The sequence below is a fragment of the Balaenoptera borealis genome (genome assembly GCF_965194805.1).
Source record: "Balaenoptera borealis genome assembly, chromosome: 13".
NCBI classification, from domain to species: Eukaryota; Metazoa; Chordata; class Mammalia; order Artiodactyla; family Balaenopteridae; genus Balaenoptera; species Balaenoptera borealis.
The window spans coordinates 90947494-90969303 of NC_138870.1; the positions used below are offsets into that span (position 1 = coordinate 90947494).

The 21810-nt window shown below is 47.1% G+C and overlaps 1 protein-coding gene across 9 annotated transcripts in view; it reads left to right on the forward strand.

Annotated features, from left to right (window-relative positions):
- ABTB3 (ankyrin repeat and BTB domain containing 3) overlaps positions 1-21810 on the forward strand; it is a 322748-nt gene that overhangs the window by 18870 nt on the left and 282068 nt on the right. The window lies entirely within an intron of this gene.

Here is a 21810-nt window from a genome sequence, read left to right on the forward strand (position 1 = left end):
AGTCCGAGAGGGCGCGGTTCTGCCCCGGATTCGGGGCGGGGCAGCGGCTGCCTAAGGCAGGCAGTGGGAAGAACCCAGCACCACATTGGAGGGACAGGTGTGCGATCATTTGCGCCTAGTACATCTTTCTGCCAGAGCCCTGTGTTTCGTTGTTATTGTTTTTTCATTTTAAAATTTTTATTTATTTAAATTTATTTTTGACCTTGAAGATGCCAAATACCGGGGCGCAGGAGCTTTGGCTCCCTGGAACTCGGGAGGAGGCGCATTCCGCCCTCCGCCGCCCGGTTAGCATACTTCCCCGCGCCCTCGGGGACGCCGTCGGGGACGCCGTCGGTGCGCGCAGGAAGGCAGGGCCCCGCGGCCGTAAAGGCGGAATGTTTGAGAGCTCGCTCGGCCTAGAAACAGTCGGGGAGAGGTGTGTGTGGGGAGAGGGTGGAGCGGGAAGGCTTATAGGTCCAGAGTTTTTTCCGGGTCAGTTTTTGAGGGCCAGAGCCCACAGCTGGTGGCTGCTGCGCAATGGGCAGACCCCCCCAGATTCCGACCTCTTGCCGCTGTCGGTTGGCTGGGAGGTGCAGCCGTCACCACTTGGCTTAAGGAGCGCCACAAGGGACCCGGTCAGGATGGGAGTGGGGCGGGGTTCCGAAGGGACTGTCAGTTTAAGAGGTCGTTTCCAGCAGGTTCTGTCATTCCTTCCCGCATCCCCTGTTTTGAAGGCCGGAGCTGGGTGGGTTTGAACCTGCAGTTCTGGTGGCGGAGGGGTGGGGCCCGGGGCGCTTGTTTTGGAGAGCTGCAGCTGGCGGTCCTGCCTGTCTGCGAAAGCCGGAGCTAGACACTTCAAAGCTTCAATTTTCCACAGGAAATGGTAGAAGCGTAACTGGAGACTCCAAAAGCGAAATAAAACTTTGTTACATATTCGGCGGTTTGGCTGGAGGTTGCGTGGTTGGAGCTGAAATGCAGTCTTTCTGGGCAGATTTCATTCATGTTGCTGCCTGTCGTTTCCCCGGGGCTGAAGCAGAGATGCAGCGGGCGCGGCCCGGCCTCTTGGGGGTGCCAAGTGTGTGCATAGGAGTGTGCACGTATTTGGGAGAGACTGTGTGCGCGCGTCCGTGCGTGTGTATGTTAAGTGTGCCTCTGAGTGTGCGCAGAAGCAAGCAGCTCCTGCAGAAGCCCTTCGGAAACAGAACCTCCAGTTGTCAATCCCCTCACCTGGCTTTGGTCATCGTTGGGGGAGGGGAACGAAGAAGCAAAGCGTGTGTGTGTGTGCGCGTGCGTGTGTGTGTGCGCGCGCGCGCTCGCTTGTGTGGTGGGAGCAGGATGGCGACTTCCGCGTTGATCGCCAAGACTCCTCCGGCCTCTTTGCCAGAGCCCTTCCCCCTCTGCTGCCAGTAGAGGGCTAAACCTCTAAAGGGAGGGTACCTGTGAGGCTCCCCGTGCCTGCCCACCTCCACCCGTGAACTCCTGATGAGATGGAAAACACCTGGGAGAAGGCATTGGTCTTTGTGTGTGCTTCTTCCGGAGGAGGAGGAGGATTCACCTGCAAAACCCAGGAGCTTTGGACAGGACAGTTCTTTGTTTGAAGCCCTACCCCAATAAAAAGTGCAGAGAGGCGTAATTTTCTTCCCTCCGCATGCGCCCACCACTCCTGTTCTTACCTCCCCATTACAATCTACTGGCCCCCCAGACTGTTACCTGCTGGAATCTCCTCCCACTCCTGTGTGTCCTTTGGGAAGAAGGAGCATTTCCCTTTGGGCTCCAGTTTGGGATGCTGGGTGCCCTGCTCCACCTCTGCCTTGGCCATTCTCTTGAAGTTATGACTGTGGGTCATAACTCACTTTTCTTCTCTGGGTCTCAGTCTCCTCATCTATAAAATAAGGGCCTAGATCTGTAATACACCCCCAGGTCCTCTTGTAGCTCTGTCTGTTTTTGTTAGTAGCCTCTGCATTTTTTCAAATTGGTTTTACTTTTATGATCTTTAACATCTTTTAAAGACAGATTTTGTGTTTATCCTTTTTGGAATAAGTATAATTTGAGGAAGGAGAAGACCGCAGAGCTGGTTTGGGGCAGGGTGAATGTGTGGTGGTTAGGGTTTGCTGCCATCACAGCATTTCCCACACCACAGAGCTTAACTCCTAGGTTTCAGGGCCCCTTTGCCATCTCTTAGTATGAGATATACTGTAATTTCATTGTGATCTCTTCATCTCTTTTCCTTGGGCTTGTTAAAAATGGCAGGAAGCGGTAAGAAATGAACAGTTAATTTCTTAGGTATCTGAAACATACATTAAACATCAAACCTATTTCTTCAACTATTTTGCATGACATTCTTTCTGATATGCAAGCTTTATTAAGGAGCCCATGCCTTACATAATCTTTTTCCCCCTTTAACTCAGTAGCCTCACTTATTCATTCGTGAATTCCTTTGTTCGTCAATATTTATTGAGCAGTTACTAAATCTAGGGGCTGCACAAGTACTGAGGTACAAGCTAATAACAGCTAACATGCATCCAACACTACTCTATATATTGACCCATTTACTCTTCAACATTCCCTTGAAAAAGTACTGCTATTATCCCCTTGATACAGAGGAGGAAACTGAGGCACAGGCAACTTAACTGTTTTGCTCTTTAGTGACAGATCAGTCCCCTGCCTTCAGGCCATCCTCCCTGCCCTTCATTACCTACACAGTTGAACCGAGGCCCTTGATTGCCTGACAGTCCTTCTGTTCTAACACACCATATGTTCCTATTAAAATGAACTGGGCAGTACTGGATTTCACGTTTTTATATCCTCTGTCAAGTCTGAGAGGGCCTGGTACACAGTTGGAGCTTATTAGATGCCTGTTGAGTTCAGCAATCTATTGTGTAATATTGTACAATGATATCCTGAAAGAAACTATTGAATTCTGAGTTCCTTGAATCATCTTTTCAAGTCTTTTTACCTTGGTTGCCCATTCTTACTGCCATCTCTGCACCTGTCCGCCTTTCTAATTTGCTGCTGCTACGGCTCGAGGAATGAGGAAACGGATCACATGGGACTCATGGGGTGATAGCAATGTCCCTTCTATCTATAGGGGTGTGGGTTCAGGGGTACTTGCATTTGTCAAAATGCATTGCATTGTAAATTTAAGATATGTGTGTTTCTCTGTATTGCGAATTACACTTGAGTAAAAAAAGGAAACAAAAAAGCCATAGGCATCCTTGGATGAAATTTTGTTTTAAAAACAGAAAGAATTTGAAGGGAAGACTGCAAGAGGCAGTGTGGTGTGATGAAAGGGAGAAGGGCTTTACACTTAGAAAGATCTAGCCTCAAATTTCGGCTCTGCCACTTTCTAGCAAGTGACTTAATTTTGCTGAATTTGTTTTTCTCATCTGCACAGTAAGGATTACAAAAGAAAAAAAGACATGAAAAAGGAAGAAAACCCAAACCTACCACATAGGGTGATTAAAAGGATTAAATCAGATCAGATATGTGAAAACAACTGTCACATAGTAGGCACTTGATAATAATGGCTCTTCCTTAAAAAACAGATTATTCAGGCTGGTGATAATAATAATAAGGGGATTTGGAATAATCTCTTTCATTGCTGGGATCCCCAATCACTTTATAAACTTTAATTAACATGAGCCCTCGCCTCACCAGCACTGGTTTGGTGGGTAAGTTGGTGTTCAGGTCTTTTGCTTTTCTGTTGTTCATAAACTAAATGCTTACTCAGCAGTTTTGCTGCCTGCCCCCCCGACCCCGCCCATCACCCCGTCCACATCCCCGGAGCTTGTCGTGCTGTTCCATGGTACAGTGTTGCTGTGCTGGACCAAAACATCACAGAAGAAACCCAGCTTTTTACAAAGAACTGCAAACTATCTTTTTACAAAGAACTGCAAAGAACTATCTCAGCAGCCAGCCATGTCAGTGTCTGTACTCACAGAGCATGCTTTTAATTAACTAGCTTAATGTAAATTAAAACTTGGAATTCGGGTCAGTGGAGGGTTATTTGGTTTTCTATTCAGATTTGCCAGTTCAGTGCTGGGGCATTTGCAAGTAGAATGTTTCCTGAAACACACCATAAAAATAACAACAAAATAAACAATGGCGGACCAACCTGGACATCTGGGGTCAGGGGTGGGGTGGCTAATGGCCTTTGAATAGAAGAATGACCTCTAATTCTGGGTCTTTTATTATTTGTGACCTTGAGCCAGACACCAAACTTACCTATAAAATGGGTCTGATTATCATTTACTGAGAGGTAAATATAAAATAGTAATTGACTTTGGAGTCAGACACACCCATAACTTGCAGTTTCCCTGTCTGTAAAATGGGTATTGTAATAATAATAGCTACACTTGTATAGTGCTTATTATGTGCCAGGCACTGTTCGAAGAGTGCTATATGTTATAATTGTTGTCGTTACATTAGCTATTATAAAAGGCAACCCCCAAATCTTAGGAGCTTAACACAATAGAAAGTCCTTTCTTACTCACTAAAGTCTGATTGGGGGAGGTGTGTGGTGGGAGGGTGCTGGAGGGTCATTTAAGTACCAAGACTGATGGAGAGAGTGCTTTCTTTATCTTCAATATGTGGACTTTAGGGCCTTTCTTGGACATTTATCCAGCCAGTAGGTAGAGAAAGAAGGAGAGTATGGAGGATCTTAAGAAAGGTGTTATGCGCTAAGCCTGAAAGGAGCCTTCATCACTTTGCCCATATATCATTGGCCAGATGTGTCACTGGCCCCCTTGGCCACCAAATATCTATGTGCCTCCTTCTTCTCACACACAAAACATGCTTCCCTTCCCCTAAGGGAGGATATTCATGTTCTAGCCAATCAGTGCTTCCAACTTAAAGTTCAAGATCTTTGGGTGAATTCCTGTCCTATCCATGGGATTGAATATGGCTTCTCATGGTTCAGAGACCCATGAGCTAAAAGAGACTCATTATCTTCCCCTTTGTGCCCATATACCATATTGGAGGATAAAGGAAAAGGCAACAGTGGAAGACACACAGAAGTCACTGGCCCTTAGTAGTTATGAAATCTTGCCAAGCAGACACTGTGTGACCATGCCCTGGAAGTGGGTGAGGTTCCTTGCTTAAGCCCTGATTCTGCTCTCTGGAAGCAGTTTCCTGGTTCATTGTCCTCCATGGTCGTGGCTCTGCCCTGTGGCAGGATTTTCTTTGTCCATTATTCCTCTTGGCCACACTTGAAGTGGGTCTTGGGGAATATGACCTCCTTGAGGCTCTAAATCTTGTGTAACCTAGTTCCTGCCCTTGAACTTTAAGGGGCCCAAGGATTGTTTCAATGCTTTAACAGTAAAAGGTTTTTAAAATCCAAGCTTATAGATTTTGCCAAAGCAATTCCCACAACAACTTAGTAGGATTTTCATCTATGACGTCTAGTGTGCCAGCAGTCAAAGTTATTTCCTAGGCCTAATTCTCAAGCCTGGATTATTTCTTGGCTTTCTTAACCCCATACCTCTATTCCTCACTCAACTTAATGACAGCTACCTTGAGGCCATCAGGCTTATGTGGTGGGAAGCTTATACACTTCATCTGATATTTATTTCACTTAGAAGTCTGCTCAGTCTTTACTCTTATTGTTTGGGATCTAAGAATATTGTCTTCTTCATGTCTCCACTATTCCTTTCCAGTTTTACTTGCAAACTGACTAATTCATGCCTGAGATCCTCTCTTTCCCTAATACCTTGCTAAACTCAGCCAGGAACAAGCAGCAAACTCTCTTACCATTATTTTTCAGTCCTTTTTCCTCTAGCGCTTACAGGCTCAGTAGGCATGAGTTCTGCCTTCTAAGTTATCATAGGTGACAGTTTAACCAAACCTTTTATTGCTGTATAACATGGCGCTCCAGTTTTCCAGCCTCAAACATCATAACCCACCATCTGACTTCTAAGCCAATGCCACATATGTAAGGAACCCACTTACGGTGTCAATTTCTTTATTAGTTAGGATAATGCAAGCTGTGGCATCAGAGAAACCCTAACATCTTAGTGGCTAAACACAATAGAAGTTGTTTTCTCATTCATGTTGAGTCCAGTTGAAGGTAGGGGAGGGAGGCGCTGTGTTCCATGGAATCTGATGGAGGGTCTGCCCCCTGGAACACGTGACTCCCAGGAACTTCCTTGATTGGGGGCAACAGTGTGGAGGATGGGGATTTTTTATAGGAGTGTCTTGGATGTGGGTATATTAATTGCTTCCACATTCCAAACACCAGAATTTAGTCACGTGGCCTCAACGAGATATCAGAGGCTGGGAGTTATGGTCTCTGGCGAGGCAGCCATTCCCAGCCACAATCTGTACTGTTAGAGGGGCATCAATTTTTGGTAGAGTGCTGGACATCTCCGCCATCATATATTAACTATTTGAATCCTCACCACAACTATATGAAATAGGTGCTATTATTATTATTGTTCCCATTTTACAGGTTAGGAAGTCGATTAGGAAGTAAAGTCAAGAATTTGACTAAGGTGACCCAGCTAGCAAGTGTTTGGGTCACATTTGAACCGGGGCAGTCTGGCTCTGGACTGCCTTATGGAATGTTTATGAAGATCAAAGTAATATTAAAATAATAATATGGTGGGTGCAAAGGGTTTTTCCCAGTGTCTCGTACATGGTACATACTTAACAACTGTTATCCTTTATCTTTATTATTCTTGTTATTATCGTCCTGTTCTGGAAGTGGGATGCTATATGGATTAACAATGAATTGGTGTGAAGCTCTCAGGCATGGTTAAAATATGAATCCAAAAGAGTGGGTGCTCCAGGCAAATTGTACTACATGCCTGTCTTCTCCGCTCTGCCACCCCCTGCATTTCATCCTCTGGGGGAACTAACAGTTGCTGAGCCGGGTACTGTACGGGGCCTTTCACACACATTAGCTCATTTAATCTTCACACTGTTCTTGTGAGGTGGGTGTTTCTTATCCCCATTTTATGGGGGGAGGAAACTGAGCCTCGGACAGGTTCAGTGACCAGTCCGAGATGCCATAGCTACTAAAGGGTAGAGTTGGAATTTGGGGTCCAGAGCCTGTGCTCTGAACAGCTGTGGCACGGTGGTGAAATCCAGTTCAAATGAGACTCTGAGAGCATCCCAGATGGCCTCCAGGGCAGCCTGAGGAGCGTGTGCCGTGGAAGCAGGGCTTGCCCTGGCGCTGGTGGTCATGCGTGATGATCCTCCTTCGTATAATACGTGGTCATAGGTCTTCTTTAGCCCCTGCTGGCTTCCTCCTCCCTGGCTGCCCCGTGAGTCACTGCCCAGGTGTCCATGACGTTGCTAAGTAGCCTCCTCAGCCGAGACCCCGGAGCAGCGAGTGGCTTTGTGGCCTCCAGGGGACAGCTCCTTCCATATCCTGTCTAGCTGGGTAGGCTCAGTGCCAGAAGGAGCTCAGGCCTTCTTACCAGAACTGAATGTAGAAATCTGAGGCTTGGTGGGGAATCTGTCCTCCCTGAGAATCACAGACTGGGTTTTCCCAGACTCTGGAATTAGGTGGACCAAGTCTCTACCACCCATAAGCCAGGTGACCATGGGCAAGCCAGTTCATCTTTCTGAGCCTCAGTTTCCTCATCTGTTAAATGAGGATAATGGTAGTGCTCCCCCCTCCACCACCGAGGGTCATTGGGAGCATCAGTTAATTTATGTAAAATCCTCAGAATAATATTGAACGTATCATAAAAACTCACTGTCTGTTAGCAATTATTATTAAGTGCTTAAGAAGTGCCAGCCTCCTTGCTTAAAGATCTGTTCCCTGCACCCTGCTTCATTTATTGAGTGAAAGGTTTTAAATAGTTTGCCAGTAACCAGACTTACATGATTTGACCACTCACTAGCTGTGTGATATTGGGCAAGTTACCTAACCTCTCTGTTACTCAGTCTTCTCTTTTGTTAAATGAGAAAAATAATAAAACCTAATTCTTAGAGCTTTTGGGAGGTGCCTGGCATGTAGAAATTGCTTAATAAATGTTGGCATTGTTGGATTTTATTATGTTCATTAAGACTTTTTCTACAGGCACTGTGTTAGATGTTAAGTAACATGCTCTCTGTCCTCATGGAGATTGCAGGCCTGTAGTGGACTTAGTTTTGTCATCAAACAATCATGCAGATGTAAATTTACAGCTGTGACAGTAGCTACAAAGGAGAGATGAATGGGGCTGTAAGAGTCTTTACTGAGGCTCTGGATGTAGTCAGGAGTGAGGAAAGGAAGCAAGGAAGAGTGAGGCTTGAGTGAGGTTGAAGAATGGTGTATTTGGTTGAAAAGGTAGAAGAGTACTCCATGAATGCAAACAGAATGTGCAAAGGGCCTGTGGTAGAAGGGAGTTCGTTAAGGAGGAGAGCAGCCAGTGTGGCTGGAATGGGAGAACCAAGTGAGTGGAGCTGGTTAGAGGTTGGACTAAGCATCTGCCAGATTAAGGAGTCTGTCTTTCCCAAGGACACTGGAGAGCCTTAGGAAGCTTTTAAGGAGGGAGATGCTGTGATCAGATTTGTGTTCTAAAAAGCTCATGTTGGCTGCAGTACAGAAAGCAGACAGGAAGGGAAGGGTGAATGTGGGAAAGCCAGTCAGGTATTGTTATCACCTCCATCTTACACAAGAAGAATCTGAAGCTATGAAACATTTAGTAACTTTCCCAGAGTTGCTAAGACAAGAAATGTCAGAGCAGGGATTTGAATTTGAGCCTGAGGGACTTCACATTCCACCTTCCTCCCACCCGAGCCACGCCTCATCCCAACGGAGCTTCTGGTTCAACTCTCACATTTTACAGATGGGAAAACTGAGGCCCAGAGCGAGATACTGCCTTGCCCAAGGTCACAAGGTCACATGGCAGATCTGGACCAGTATCCCAGGTTTCTGGATTCTTAGCCCATCTCCCCTCCACTGTGATGCATTGTCTCCTCCAAACCAGATCACTCCTGGGAGGCAGAGTGGGGTGAGAGGCTGCTTTGACGACAGACAGCAGTTTTGGAGATTAATTTGCCACCTGGGTGTAACATTGCGGGTTTTACTATACGTACGTCTCACAGCAGAAGGGAATGCTAGTCTGGAAGCTTGCAGAGGTCTCCATTAGCTTGGGCCAAGGAAAGCAATTACTGTGCAGATCAGGTGTGCTGAAGGTAGAATCAAATTAGTGGTTCCCCAGTGCATTAACATCTGAAAGCAAATCAGAGAGGCAGCTCTACAGGGTGAGTGGAACCTTAAGGAGGCTGAGGTTGCTTGGATTCAGTGGGGGTTCTTGGGTAGCGTGTGCCATTGTTTCTTCCTAATCCCAGCTCACAGTGCCACCCAGGGGCTCAGGATGTGTGTGAGAAACTGCGCACACACAGATCACCTCCTGCCTCCCTCTCTCTCTCTCTCTCCGTCTCCCTCTCTGTCTCCCGCTCTCTCTCTGTCTCTCTGTCTCTCTGTCTCTCGATACCTCTAAAATGTCAAGTACTGGGGAGCATACATGGATACATGGTTTTCCCCTCCCTCTGCCTCCTCCCTCAGCCCCTTCAGCCTTTTTCTGGCTGACTTTGAGGGTTAGGGCCTGGGTTCACCCTTGTGAGCAAAACTACACATGGTTCCTGCCCTCATGCAGCTTGCAGGCCTGAGGCACGTTTAGTTTATTCACAAAGAATCACCCAGATATAAAACTGCACCCATGGCAGGACCTACTTAGGAGTGGTTCATGGAGCCCGAGGACAAAGCCCCCTCCGATGCGGGCTGAGTCCAGCGGCCCCTCCCTTGTGCTTCCGGGCTGGCTGTGGCCAGCACGGGGAGCCTAGACATTTGGGGCCCGGTGTGGGGTTGGGGTTAAGACTCAAAATTCTCCTCCCATGTTGGAGTTTGCCATCAGGGCCAGCAGGGGAGAAGGGCCAGGCATCTCCTCCGCATGTCAGCGTCTCCGAATTCTGCATCTGTTCCTCTGTCTTTAGAAGCCTACCCTCACCCCCACTCCTGCTCGCTCCGTCCTGCAGCTGCCATTTTGGGGGCCAGTTTATGAGTCTCTCGATGCTTCATATTCAGATCCCTGGGGCAGGCTGGTGCAGATGTGGGAACAAAGGCTCAGTTCCAGGGGCCAGGGGTGGGGCCCCAGCCTCTCTGCATCCCGACCTCCTCCACGCCTCCCCACCTGCTTCCACTGCTGTTGCTGATTTGGTTGCTGCTCCGAGTCTTCCTTCCTCCCAGCACGAGAGCCGTGGATTAAGGAACAGACCAAGAGCAAGCTGGTGATTTCATGGCCTCTGATGGCCCCATCATGTGGAACCTCTGGGGGCTGCTGGGAGCCTGGTGGGGGAGGAGGGGGTACAGGAGGGGAGACGAGTCCTCCAGTGAGTGGGAAGACCTCGGCTCAGGTGTAGCAGGGTGTACCCATGCTGTGCGACCTTGGACAGGCTGCGATCCCTCTGAACCTGTTTTCTCATGTAAGAATGGGAAATCATGATACTACCAGGTTCTGGTATTCATACAACGTTACAAGTGTCAAAAGAGGCACAACACTTTGGAAAACCATTACCAGCACTTAGTAATGGTAAAAGCTAACACTGATTGAGTGTTTACCCCTGTGTTAGGGTTCTTCAAAGAAACAGAGGTATAACAGGAATTGGCTCACGTGGTTATGGAGGCCAAGAAATCCCACAATTTGCCATCTGCGAGTCGGAGAACCAGGGTCCCCGGGGGGACTCTGGTATAGGTCCTGGAGTCTGAAGACCTAAAAACCAGGATTTGCTGCCCTCGGGTTTCCCAGTAGCCTGTGCAAAAAAGCCATCGTGAGCAGATACTCAATTCAGTGTGATGGATGAGACAGAAATAAACTAGCTACTGTAGCTGTTCCTGGGGCTCAGGCCCGAAAGAAATTTCTCAGAAGGAGACTAGAAGCAGTTATTAAGTTGTACTTGTGACCTCACATTTCAGCCTCTGATTGGTAAGAAAGAACGAGAAGGACCTCTTCTTGATTTGCAGTGTCTCTCTCCCCTCCCTGCTGCCCACACCTCCTCCCTCATTCCTTACAGAATGTCCAGTTGTGGTGATAATGTGTGTTCACAGAAGGCTGGGGGTGGGCAGCGTATCAGTGTCCCTCCTGTATTTGGGGGGAGGGTCTTGGGGTTAGAATCTGGCCTTGGAAGCTGATGTCTATGTCACATGGTCCCTAGAAACCAGATATGAGTTCATTTGAGTAAAAGTGTACAAATGCTCCTCTGGAGGGGGGAGGGGAAAGCATCCTGTGTGCTGAGCCTGTAAATGGGGTCCCCAGCAAGCCAGGGTATGAGTTTGGGGAGGCAGGAGGGGCCTGGGCCTTGGAGAGATTGGCACCAGTGTGGTCAGATCAGATGCACTTGAGTGTTTAAGGACAGAAGAGGAGGGCATGGGACCCACTGTGGAACAAGCTGTGTGATCTCAGGCTAGCAATTTAGTCTCTCTGGGCTTGTTTTCTTATCTGAAAAAAACCAGCAGAGTTTTGAGGCTCAAATGAGTCCTCAGATGTGAAAGTGATCTGTAAGCTGCAAGATAATCATTCATTCATTCATTCATTCAAAAAATGTTTATTGAGAGCCTATTATGAAAGAGGCATGGTTCTGGGCACTTAGCGTACATCAGTGCACAAACAGACAAAAATTCTTGCCTTCATAGAACTTGCATTCTAGTGGAGGGAGACCCTAAACAGTCAACATAAGTGAATACTATAGGATGTTAGAAGTTGATATCTACCATGGAAGAAATAAATCAGAGTAAGGGGGATCTGGAGGGCTGGTGATGGTGGGTTGTAATTATAGATAGTGTGATCAGGGTGGTCTCACTGACAATGTGATGTTGGTGCAGGGAGAGGTGAAGGAGGTGAGGGATTTACCATGTGAGTATCTGTGGGAAGAGTGTTCCAGGCAGAGAGAATAGCCAGTATAAAGGCTCTGAGGCAGGAATAGCAAAGAAGCCATTGTGATGGAGAGAAGTGAGTGAGCCAAGAGGGATAAGACAGGAAAACAGAGAGTCCCTAGGAGCCAGCTTGGGTAGGTCCTCATAGGCTATTGTAGACTTTGGGTTTTGCTCTCAGTGAACTAGGAAGCCACTGCAGGATTTTGACTCAGGATTTGAAGGTCTGACTTAGGATTTAAAAAGAATCACTTTCGGGACTTCCCTGGTGGCACAGTGGTTAAGGACCCGCCTGCCAATTCAGGGGACACGGGTTTGAGCCTTGGTCCAGGAAGATCCCACATGCCAAGTAGCAACTAAGCCCACGCATCACAACTGCTGAAACCTGTGTGCCTAGATCCCGTGCTCCGCAACAAGAGAAGCCACCGCAATGAGAAGCCCGTGCACCACAATGAAGAGTAGCCCCCGCTCGCCACAACTAGAGAAAGCCCACGCGCAGCAAGGGAGACCAGCACAGGCAAAAATAAATAAATAAATAAAGAAGATACCATTCTTCCTTTAAAAATAAAATAAAATAAAAAGAATCACTTTGGCTGCTGGTCAAAAATAGACTCTAGAAGAGCAGGAGGGAAGGCAGGGAGACCAGTGTGTGGAGGCTCTTACAATAATCCAGACAGGAGATGATGGTGGCCTGGACCAGGGTGGTAGCAGTGCAGGTGTGCTAAGAAGTGATTGGATTTGGGTCATAATGGAAAGGAAGAGTCAGCAAGATATTTCCGCACTGGGTGTGGGGTGTGAGAGAACAAGAGGAGTCAAGGATGCCTCCAGGGACGGTGTGGAGAAAAGGGAACCTCCTACACTGTTGGTGGGAATGTAAATTGGTGCAGCCACTATGGAAAACTGTGGAGGTTCCTTAGAAAACTAAAATCAGAGTTACCATATGATCCATCAATCCCACTCCTGGGTATATATACGGAAAACTCTAATTCGAAAAGATACATGCACCCCAGTGTTCATAGTTGTACTGCTTATAATAGCCAAGACATGGAAGCACCCTAAGTCTCCATCAACAGATGAATGGATAAAGATGTGGTACACATATACAATGGAATATTGCTCAGCCATAAAAAAGAAATAATGCCACTTGCAGCAACATGGATGGACCTAGAGATGATCATACTAAGTGAAGTAAGCCAGACAGAGAAAGACAAATATATGACATCACTTATATGTGGACTCTAAAAAACAGTACAAATGAACTCATTTACCAAACAGAAGCAAACTCTCAGACATAGAAAACAAACTTATGGTTACCAAAGGGAGGGGGGGATAACTTGGAAAAAAAAAAAAGGATGTCTCCAGGGTTCAGTCTGAACAAAGGGAAGGGTGGAGTTGCCATAAACTAAGTGGGAAAGACCTTGGAAAGAGCAGGTTTGGAATAGTGGAAAGATCTGGAGTCCAGATCGGGATGTACTAAGTTTGAGGTGCCTTTCAGACATCCAGGTGGAGATGTCAGGTAGTAGTTGGATAGCCATGGCTGGTGTTCAGGAGAGAGGATGGTTTGGAGATACAAATTTGGGAGTTGGGAGCATGCGAGTTGTTTTTAAAGCCATGAGACAGGACAAGGTCACCTAAGGAGTGAATGTAGAAGAGACTGGAGGACCAAGGATGGAGCCCTTCCTTGACCTGGGCAGATGAGGAGAACCCAGCAAAGGACACTGAGAAGGAGCAGCCAGTAAGACGGAGAGCCAGAAATATCCTAAAAGTCAACAGAAGAAAATATCTAGGAGGAGGAAGTGATCAACTGTGTCATGTGACAAGCGAGGTAGTTCCCACCACTGCTCCCCGAGCTGTGGGAGTATTTCTGCCTGCTACCCCTGGGCACTGTTTGAGGCCCAGTGAACAAACATCATCGATGTGCTTAATGGGAATCACACTAACCATAGTGAACCAGAAGGATATTTGGGATGTTTTCTCAAAGAGATGGCCTCAGTATGTCATCTATAAATTGAGGGAATTAGGCCAAATTGGTGACTTCAGTCTGGGCTTTCTTGAGTCTTAGGTTCCTGTAAAGGGCCTTAGGGAGTCCTATAGGGGTCACATGGGGAGACTCCCCGCACACACACACATTTCGTCAGAGTTGCTACCCTTTCATCTGTTTTTATATTGGACTTTTGCATAAGATGCATTTGAAAAAGGGATTCTGTTGCCAGATCAAGTTTGAAAGGCACTGGCCTGGAGGATTAGCAAGTCCGTGCTGCTCTGACATCCCAGGAGGCTCAGGCTACCCAGGGAGCAGGGATCACACAATGTGCTTTGGCTTTGGCTGTGGAGACGAGCCAGGAGAGCGTGTCCCACTGAGGCTCGGAGAAGCACTGAGCGAGGTGGGGTGGCGAGAGGGGAGAAAGCTAAGTGCTGTGCTTGGAATCTTGTAGAGCTCCTGGACCCAAAAGAGATGGAAAAGAGAAAAAGGGAATGAGGGGAACCAATACGGGGAAGAGGCAGAACTGGTAGAATGCAGGGTCCAATAACCAGATGTTTCAGAGTCGGACGTGACTCTCCTCTCCCCATCCTCACAATTATTTGCAGTTCTGCTCGCTGCCTGATGCAAAGCTCTTCTTTTTGTTCCTCCTCCGCTGACTGCTGCATCCTCACCTCCCAGGTGGCATTTCTGATGTGAGGGAGAAGAGGTAGAACTCTGCTATCAAAGCTGTCTTGGAACCCAAAATAACCCTGTCCAGCCAGACACATTCCAACTTTCCATGCCAAAGTGCTTGCTTTCATTTGTTGAAGTCGGCACATTCACCTGTGGTTTTCAAAGGTCTGAGGTTCAAACTGGCTTGCCTCTGTATTAAAGAAATATGTCTATTTTTTTCTAAGGGGTTTTGTGGCTAAACCAATTTTACATAAACAGAAAGGATCAGTCCTGAATTCCTAAACCCCAACGTAGAAGATTGTGACTTTAGGATATTGTGACTCACGGGGTATTAAGTTATTTACTCACCAAAATGTCTAATCTGCTTGATGCTTTGGAGAGCAGTCAACATGGTGTATCATGTCATGTAACCAAGGGTCTGAGGCCAGAAGCCTGGGTGCCCATCCCAGTGCCATCGCTTACTGGCTGTGCCACCTTGGACAAGGTCTTCTCTCTCAGCCTCAGTTTCCTCCTCTGTAAGAGTGGCCACCTCGTAGGAGTATTTTGGGGATAAAAAAATGAAGCGACATGACATTTATATGCACTGAGTTTGGGGTAGTGAGTGCTCAATGCATGTCAGCTGTTATTGTTGGGATTATCATTCCCCAGTCATCTGAAACCTCTATTATTATTGCACTCATCAGGTTATACTGAATAGTTCACTCACCTGTTAATCCTTACAAGTCAGACTATGTCTTCTTCATCTTTGCATCTCTGGTACCACATCTGGCACATAGTAGGCACTTAAACATATTTGTTCAATGAATGAAGGAGGCCATAGAATGTAAGCTCCATTCAAGCAGGGGAGCTTGTCTGATTCATTCACCGCAATCACTTGGCATATAGTGGGCATAGAATATATATTTGTGGTCTGTGAAATGAACCATGAATCAATGGAACTTCACGGACAGGAAACCCAGTGCTAACCATTGGCTAACTGGCTGGGTGTCTTCCTCTGTTTCTGAATTCTCCGCACTGAAAATCTCTCCTTTTCAAAGCTTGCTTCTCTTTGAAGAACAGAAAAGACATGATTGCTCATTATTCCTTTATACCCGGTTTCTTCCTGTGAGATGGCACCTTGCTCTAATTCAAAGTTGAAAGCTGTGTCTGCAGAGACTCTTGCATCTTAGAGTTGGAAGGAGCCTGCCCAGCTCTCCTGATGCAGCGTAGTCTGGGTATCAGGCGGATTTTGCAAAGCAGACACCTGAGAACCACAGGGATGAATAGACGTGTGTGAGGCCGCACAGCCACTGGCAGATGAGCGAGCTCAGTGGGTGAGACAAGGTCCCGAGCTTTAGAGGTAGAAAGTTCTGAGTTCATGGTGGGGCCAGCCTCAGCTCCCTGAACCCCCAGGTTGGCGTCTCTCCACGATGCCATGCTGCCCCAGGAACAAAAGAAACACGGCTTTGTTTTCTTTCCTTAGTTGTGATTAACCCCGGGTCCCGTTTATGGAGGTCTGCTGCGCCAGGATTTGTGCTGAGCAGTTTCCCGGTATTCTCTCATTAAGCCCTCCAACCCCACCGTTGAGGTCAGTGTTGTTAGTTCCACCCCCCAGTCAGGGAAACCGACTCAGACAAGCTCAGGGACTCACTCCAGGCCACACACTGGGGGAGCAGGAACTGGGATTCCCACCCCAGTCACCTGATGCGTTATCCTCAGGCTTTCCCGTTAACCCTGTTGGCTGCTCTTTCTGTGCTTCCCAATACCACTCCATGAGCATTCTTGGCGCTCAAGTATTTTGAGAACTTGGATTGACTATCCCAAGGGGATGTGTGAAGAGTACACAGGGGCCCCATCTGAAGACTCATCAGGATGTAGAGATTACCTTTGGATCCCCCAGCCTTTGGATGTATGGAGTTATTCTCTCCCTCCCCTGCATCCTCTCAGGTCTCAGTGGAACCTTGAGTCTGACCCTGGCTCCCACCTTTCCATTTTCAGCCGTAGGAGGGACCACCCAGACCATTTTGATTTGGGCTTCAGATGCTGCTCCTTGAAGGTCAGTAAGTGTGTGGATTGTCCACTCAGAAAGAAGAGAGAAGGGGCCGTGGGAGGAGGTAACCTCTGGATTATCAGAGCTTCTGTGGGCTCTGCAGACTGCAGATGGACCCTTCACCAACTTCCCACTGGCCCCAAAGGAAGGGGCCTCCATCATGGGCTACTTGAGCCTCCCCCATAGTGGAACTTTCTAGAGAAACAGGTGGCCCAGCCTGAGCTCACTCTTGCTGAAGGAAAACACAAGTGTAGAGGCTCACAAAGCCCAGGGTGCTCAGCTCACCTGTAAAATCCATTCTGTCCCCACACCAAAGAGGTCTTTCCTGGGTACCTGGAAAGATGGGTGTGCCCTGTGGTAGACATGCTGCCGGCTAGGTCTTCAATTTGCCAAAAGTTTTCCATTGCAAGGACTGTCACAGTCAGAAATCCTTATGTATTCCATTCACAGGGTCTCTGTTACGGATCTTAATCACTCATCATGTTTGCCTTAAAGTAAAATGAGTTTTCTATGAAAAGAGAAGAGGGAGGTTATTGATCATGTGTTGTACATCAAGGAAAGCTTCAGTTTGTTTTCATTTGGATACAGTGAAGGGAAGTAGTTGTTACTGCAGCAGAGACCCGGGAAACAGGCAGCCACTGTGTGTGTGTGTGTGTGTGTGTGTGTGTGTGTGTACGCACGCACATGCACAAGTGCCTACATCAGCTCAGCAGAATTGTCAGAAATCAAACATTTGTCATATCTTCTGAGTTTTGATAGCTAAAATTTTGTAGACTGTCATATAGGTGGTTTTAACATCTTCCAAAACTCTAGCCACCCTATCTTTGCAGGGACCATCCCGTGTCACCCTCAAACATACCCCGTTAAGTGTGTGTTATGACTGGAAAAAAATTGTACTGGTTTTGCTTTGGGAATTATTTTGCTCTGTGTGTATCTTACCTGTTTTACTGTGGGCTCTGATTTCTCTCCCATCATCACGTGTCCTCAGGAATTCTCGCAAAATGAGAAAAACCTAGCCAGCTTCCCTACCCTCACCCCAACAGTAATGAGACTGTAATGAATATTGAAGTCAACAATTCATGATGTTGATTTCATGGTACGGATTTTAGCCACTTAATTACAGTTATTAATTATGGCTTTTCAGTTTTCTTTTCATTTTTTATAGCCGATAATTTTAACTTATAAGGCATCAGATATTTTTGTAGACCCAAGAAGAGACCCTAAAACTGAGTTGCCTAGTGGAAAGAAAAGGCCCTGTGTGGTGACATCAAGAAGCTGAGTTGAGATTGGCCTCAGAAAGGTCATTCTGAGAGTTTCACTGCCCAACTGAGGTATCTCACACACACACACCCCCCGCACACACACACACGCTGTATAGTTGTTGAGGTCATTAGAATCTCATGCAAAGTCAGTAGTGAGTCCTCTCCTGCATCTCCCGCTCCCTGTGGGTGGTGCGGTGTGTCTTCTACAAATCTGGATAGGAAGTCTGGTGCTACAGGTGTTTGGGCTCTGAGACGTAGAATGAAAACACTGTTGGTGCCTGCAATGTGATTCCTTGTTTATGCAGTTCACCGGTCTCTTTTCCTACCACTACATGGAGCATTGATGCTGCCTTCAGGGGTTGATTAACGCCAACCTTCCCATTTTAGAGAGAAGAAGAGAAATGAGCACCAGGCAGGAAAAAAAAAAAAAAAAAAACCACTCCTGGGAGATTCACCAGAGATTTCCCAGGATGGAGAATTTTTCTAGCTTAGTCACTTTACCATCTGCACGTTCCCAACTGCATTTTCAAAGACGTGCCAAATGTTTGTAAAAGATCACGAATTTGGTGAAGAGAAGCAGAAAGGCAGTGCTGAGTGCCTGTTCTCAGCCAGGCTGGGTGCTGGAGAGACATGATGGATGTGATGCAGTTGGTGCCCTTGACGAGCTTGAACCATTACTCAAGCATAGGATGCCGTGAGCTGTAATGCAGGTTGGAGACAGTGGCGTGGGAAGGGCTGGGGCACAGACTCCAAGCCCTGCCATAGGTACCTGGGAACTCTGAGCAGAGGAGCCAAGGATGCCCTGTTAACCACATGCCCGAGCTCGGTCGCCTGCAATAACTGGGCGTGGCCCAGGCTTGAGTAACCGTGGCTCTGCCACTGTTGCACTGAAAGCCACCTCCAGCCCCTTTCAGTCATAGTTCTGTTTAGCAGATGCTTCTGGAACACCTACCTTGTGGTGGGTTTTGTGCCAGGAGCTGGGGGTCCAGCAGTGAATGGGAATAGCCTTGCCCCAAACTTGTGAGGCTGTCTAGGAAATGTAAATGTTAGCTGAGTCATTACAAGTTCAATGGGGGTGACAAAAAAGGGAGTGCAGCGTTCAGTGGGCTTCAGTAAGATGAGGGAGGGAGTTGGTTGTCGGTGGCTTTCAGACTTGGTAGTGACCCTTTGGTTTGGAATACAGCTTTTTGGGGAACCTCAGTACATGAAACAGGAGAAAGCAGAGTTGTTTTGCTTTGTGTATAGGGGACCCTACTGCTGTACTGAACCCAGTTTGAAAACTGGTGGGTGAGATGGTCCTTGAGGAGCCTCCCAGGAGCCCATGCTATTCTAGAATTCTGTGACTTCTCGATGACAGGTGAGGTCCCTTCCATTCCAAGTCATCACGATCTTGTGTCTGGAATCCTGAACTGTCAGTTGGAGCAGGGCTAGCATCTTTCTTTCTGTATGGATGCCAGACTCACACTCTTTATTTTTCCTTGGGGGACTGGAGGAGTGTGAATGTCAAAGCTTCCATCCAAGGAGCCTGCCTGCAGGGGAGGAGAAGAGGGGTGATGAGCATTCAGTTTGCTCTGTCCCTCTAGCTCTCCAGAGTGACCCTCAGCCGGACAGACCGTGGTGGTACTGTTGCTCCTGTCATCCCATCTGCCACACTGGCCCCATCCCCACTCAGAATGTCCCAGGAGCCCACAGACCACAGTCAGCCTCCTTACTGGAGTCTCACCTTAGTCTTGTTTTCCACCTCCTCCTCGTCTCAGTCTATTCTTCCTGACACCCCCGATTAGCCTTGCTCTGATAGTATGGTTTCCCTCTTGGCTGCACGGTCAAGTCCAAGCTCCTCATCCTGACACCCACTAATCCTGCCTCAGTGGAACCTCTGTAGCCTCCAAGGCTACTCTCATCCTCCCCTGAACACTTTCGTTCCTTATTCTAAGCTTTTGCTCAGGCTATTTGTCCACCTGGAATCGCTCCTTTCCTCCCCTCCTTTCAGTTACACTGCTCCAAGCCAAGCCCTTCATCTGTCCTGGGGCTGCCCCAGAACAAGCAGCTTTCCATTTCTTTGAAATCCCACAGCATTTGCTTACTGTCTGAAACACTTCGGCTGTGGATCATACAGGTCCTTATGCTGTTGGAAATCTTTTGCTGTGACTGTGACCTGCCTCTCCCATTAGACCATAAACTCGTTGAGGGAAGAGTCTGGATCTTCCAGTTCTTTTGTCCCCTTTTCTGCCCTATACTCAGTGAAGCTATTACTTGATCAGCTCGCCCTGAATCGGAGCACAAACCAATGTATTCAGTTAGAGCATTCTGATTGCTAAAGGTGACCAGAGGTGAAGGTGCCATCCTTGACCAATAAGAACACTTGATTTTAATTGGCCAATCTGATGTCAGATAGTATTTGACTGCTAGTGTCAGAGACCAAACTAACAGTGGCTTAAACAAGACCGCAAGGTGGTTTTCCCTTTTATAACAGTCCGAGGCAGGTAGGCAGTCCAAGATCGGGAAGGTGGTTCTACAACATCTCAGGATCCTTTGTCTTTCTTCTCTGCCATCCTTAGCATGTGGTTTGCATTCTTAAGGTACCCTCGTGGTCCCAAGATGGCTTCTACAGCTCCAGTCATCACTTCTACATCTTAAGCAGGATGAAGAGTAATGAAGGGTGGGGGAAAGGGTGCCTGCCAGTGGAGTCAGCCCTTCTTTTAAGGAACTTCACAGATGCCTCATGCAGTAATCCTGCTTTTATCTTTTTGGCCAACAATTAGCCCCCCAGCCACCATTTTTCCAAGGGAGGCTAAGAAATTTAGTTCTTTAGCTGGACACATTTTTCTCAGCACCACTACTCAATCAGAGTTCTCCTAGGAAGGAAGAAGGCAGGGAGGAATATTGATTGGGTTGGCAGCCAGCTGTTGTTGCTGGTTAATGACAGTGGTGTGTTTCAGGCTGAGTAGGTGTCTGTCAAAGAAGGCAACAGATTTTTCCAGTCCGTGCTTTGCAGTTTTCTGCCAGTGAATCCAAGGACTTCAAAGGTTGGGTTTCTCCACAACCTCATCCTCAGATGAGTGTTTCTTGAATGATTCACCCTGAGCCCCCAAAGTCATTGAACTGTAATTGCCCTCATAAAGGGGTGACGGCTGACACCCTTGTCATGGCCAGCTCAGCCTTTAGCACTGAGGAATGGTCCTGGTGTTCTGGATCACTTTAAAGATTTGCTAAAGCCAGGCCACACCCTCTACATTAAATTCATTGTCCCTAGTACTTGATTATGAGCATAATCTTGATTACACACAAGTATGAGCTTCAACAAAGATTTACTTTAATATTTCTGTAGATTTTAATTTGACAACCTGATTAATAAGAGTAAATTTTGATTTTTAAAAATGATCGATTTGCTTTTAAAATCACTCTGGTGGGTAAAGGAACTCTAAAAGAAATTAGCATTGGACCAGAAAGCACCCCACCTCATGATTTTATGGTCAGACCTTGTTTATTTCCAAAGGAAGACAGTGATCTTCCAGCCTGTCATTCGTCCCAGCTCACCGAATAAGCCTTCAGCTGGATCCCACCCCTGCTTTTACCATTGCTTATTATGTTCTCTGCCTGGAAGGAGAGTCCCTTTTTACCCATCTCTGTTTTCTGTTTGCAGGGCATTTAGTGTTGAGAGATGAGAGTGAAGTATCTTGTTTGTGGATTACCATGGTTTGTCTCAAGGTTGAAAAGATGGGCGAAATCAAGTGTGATGGAGGCAAGAGATCCTTTATAAACAAGCAGACACTTGGGTGGGCCTGAAAAATGTATCTGTGAGGCCACTTGTAAGAGAAGTAGATGCTTCATTCCCTGGTTTTAGAGCTCTCTGTGAAGGAAGAGTTCTATAGGATTTGTCCGACAAAGAGAATTGGTTTTGTCCTTGGATAAAAAGGGCCTTGTGTCTTCGGATTCTTTAAGATGCGAGTGATGAAATATCCAACCCAAACATCCATGTAGGGGAGATACTGGCTCGTGTAAATGAGAGGTCCAGAGACGGGGC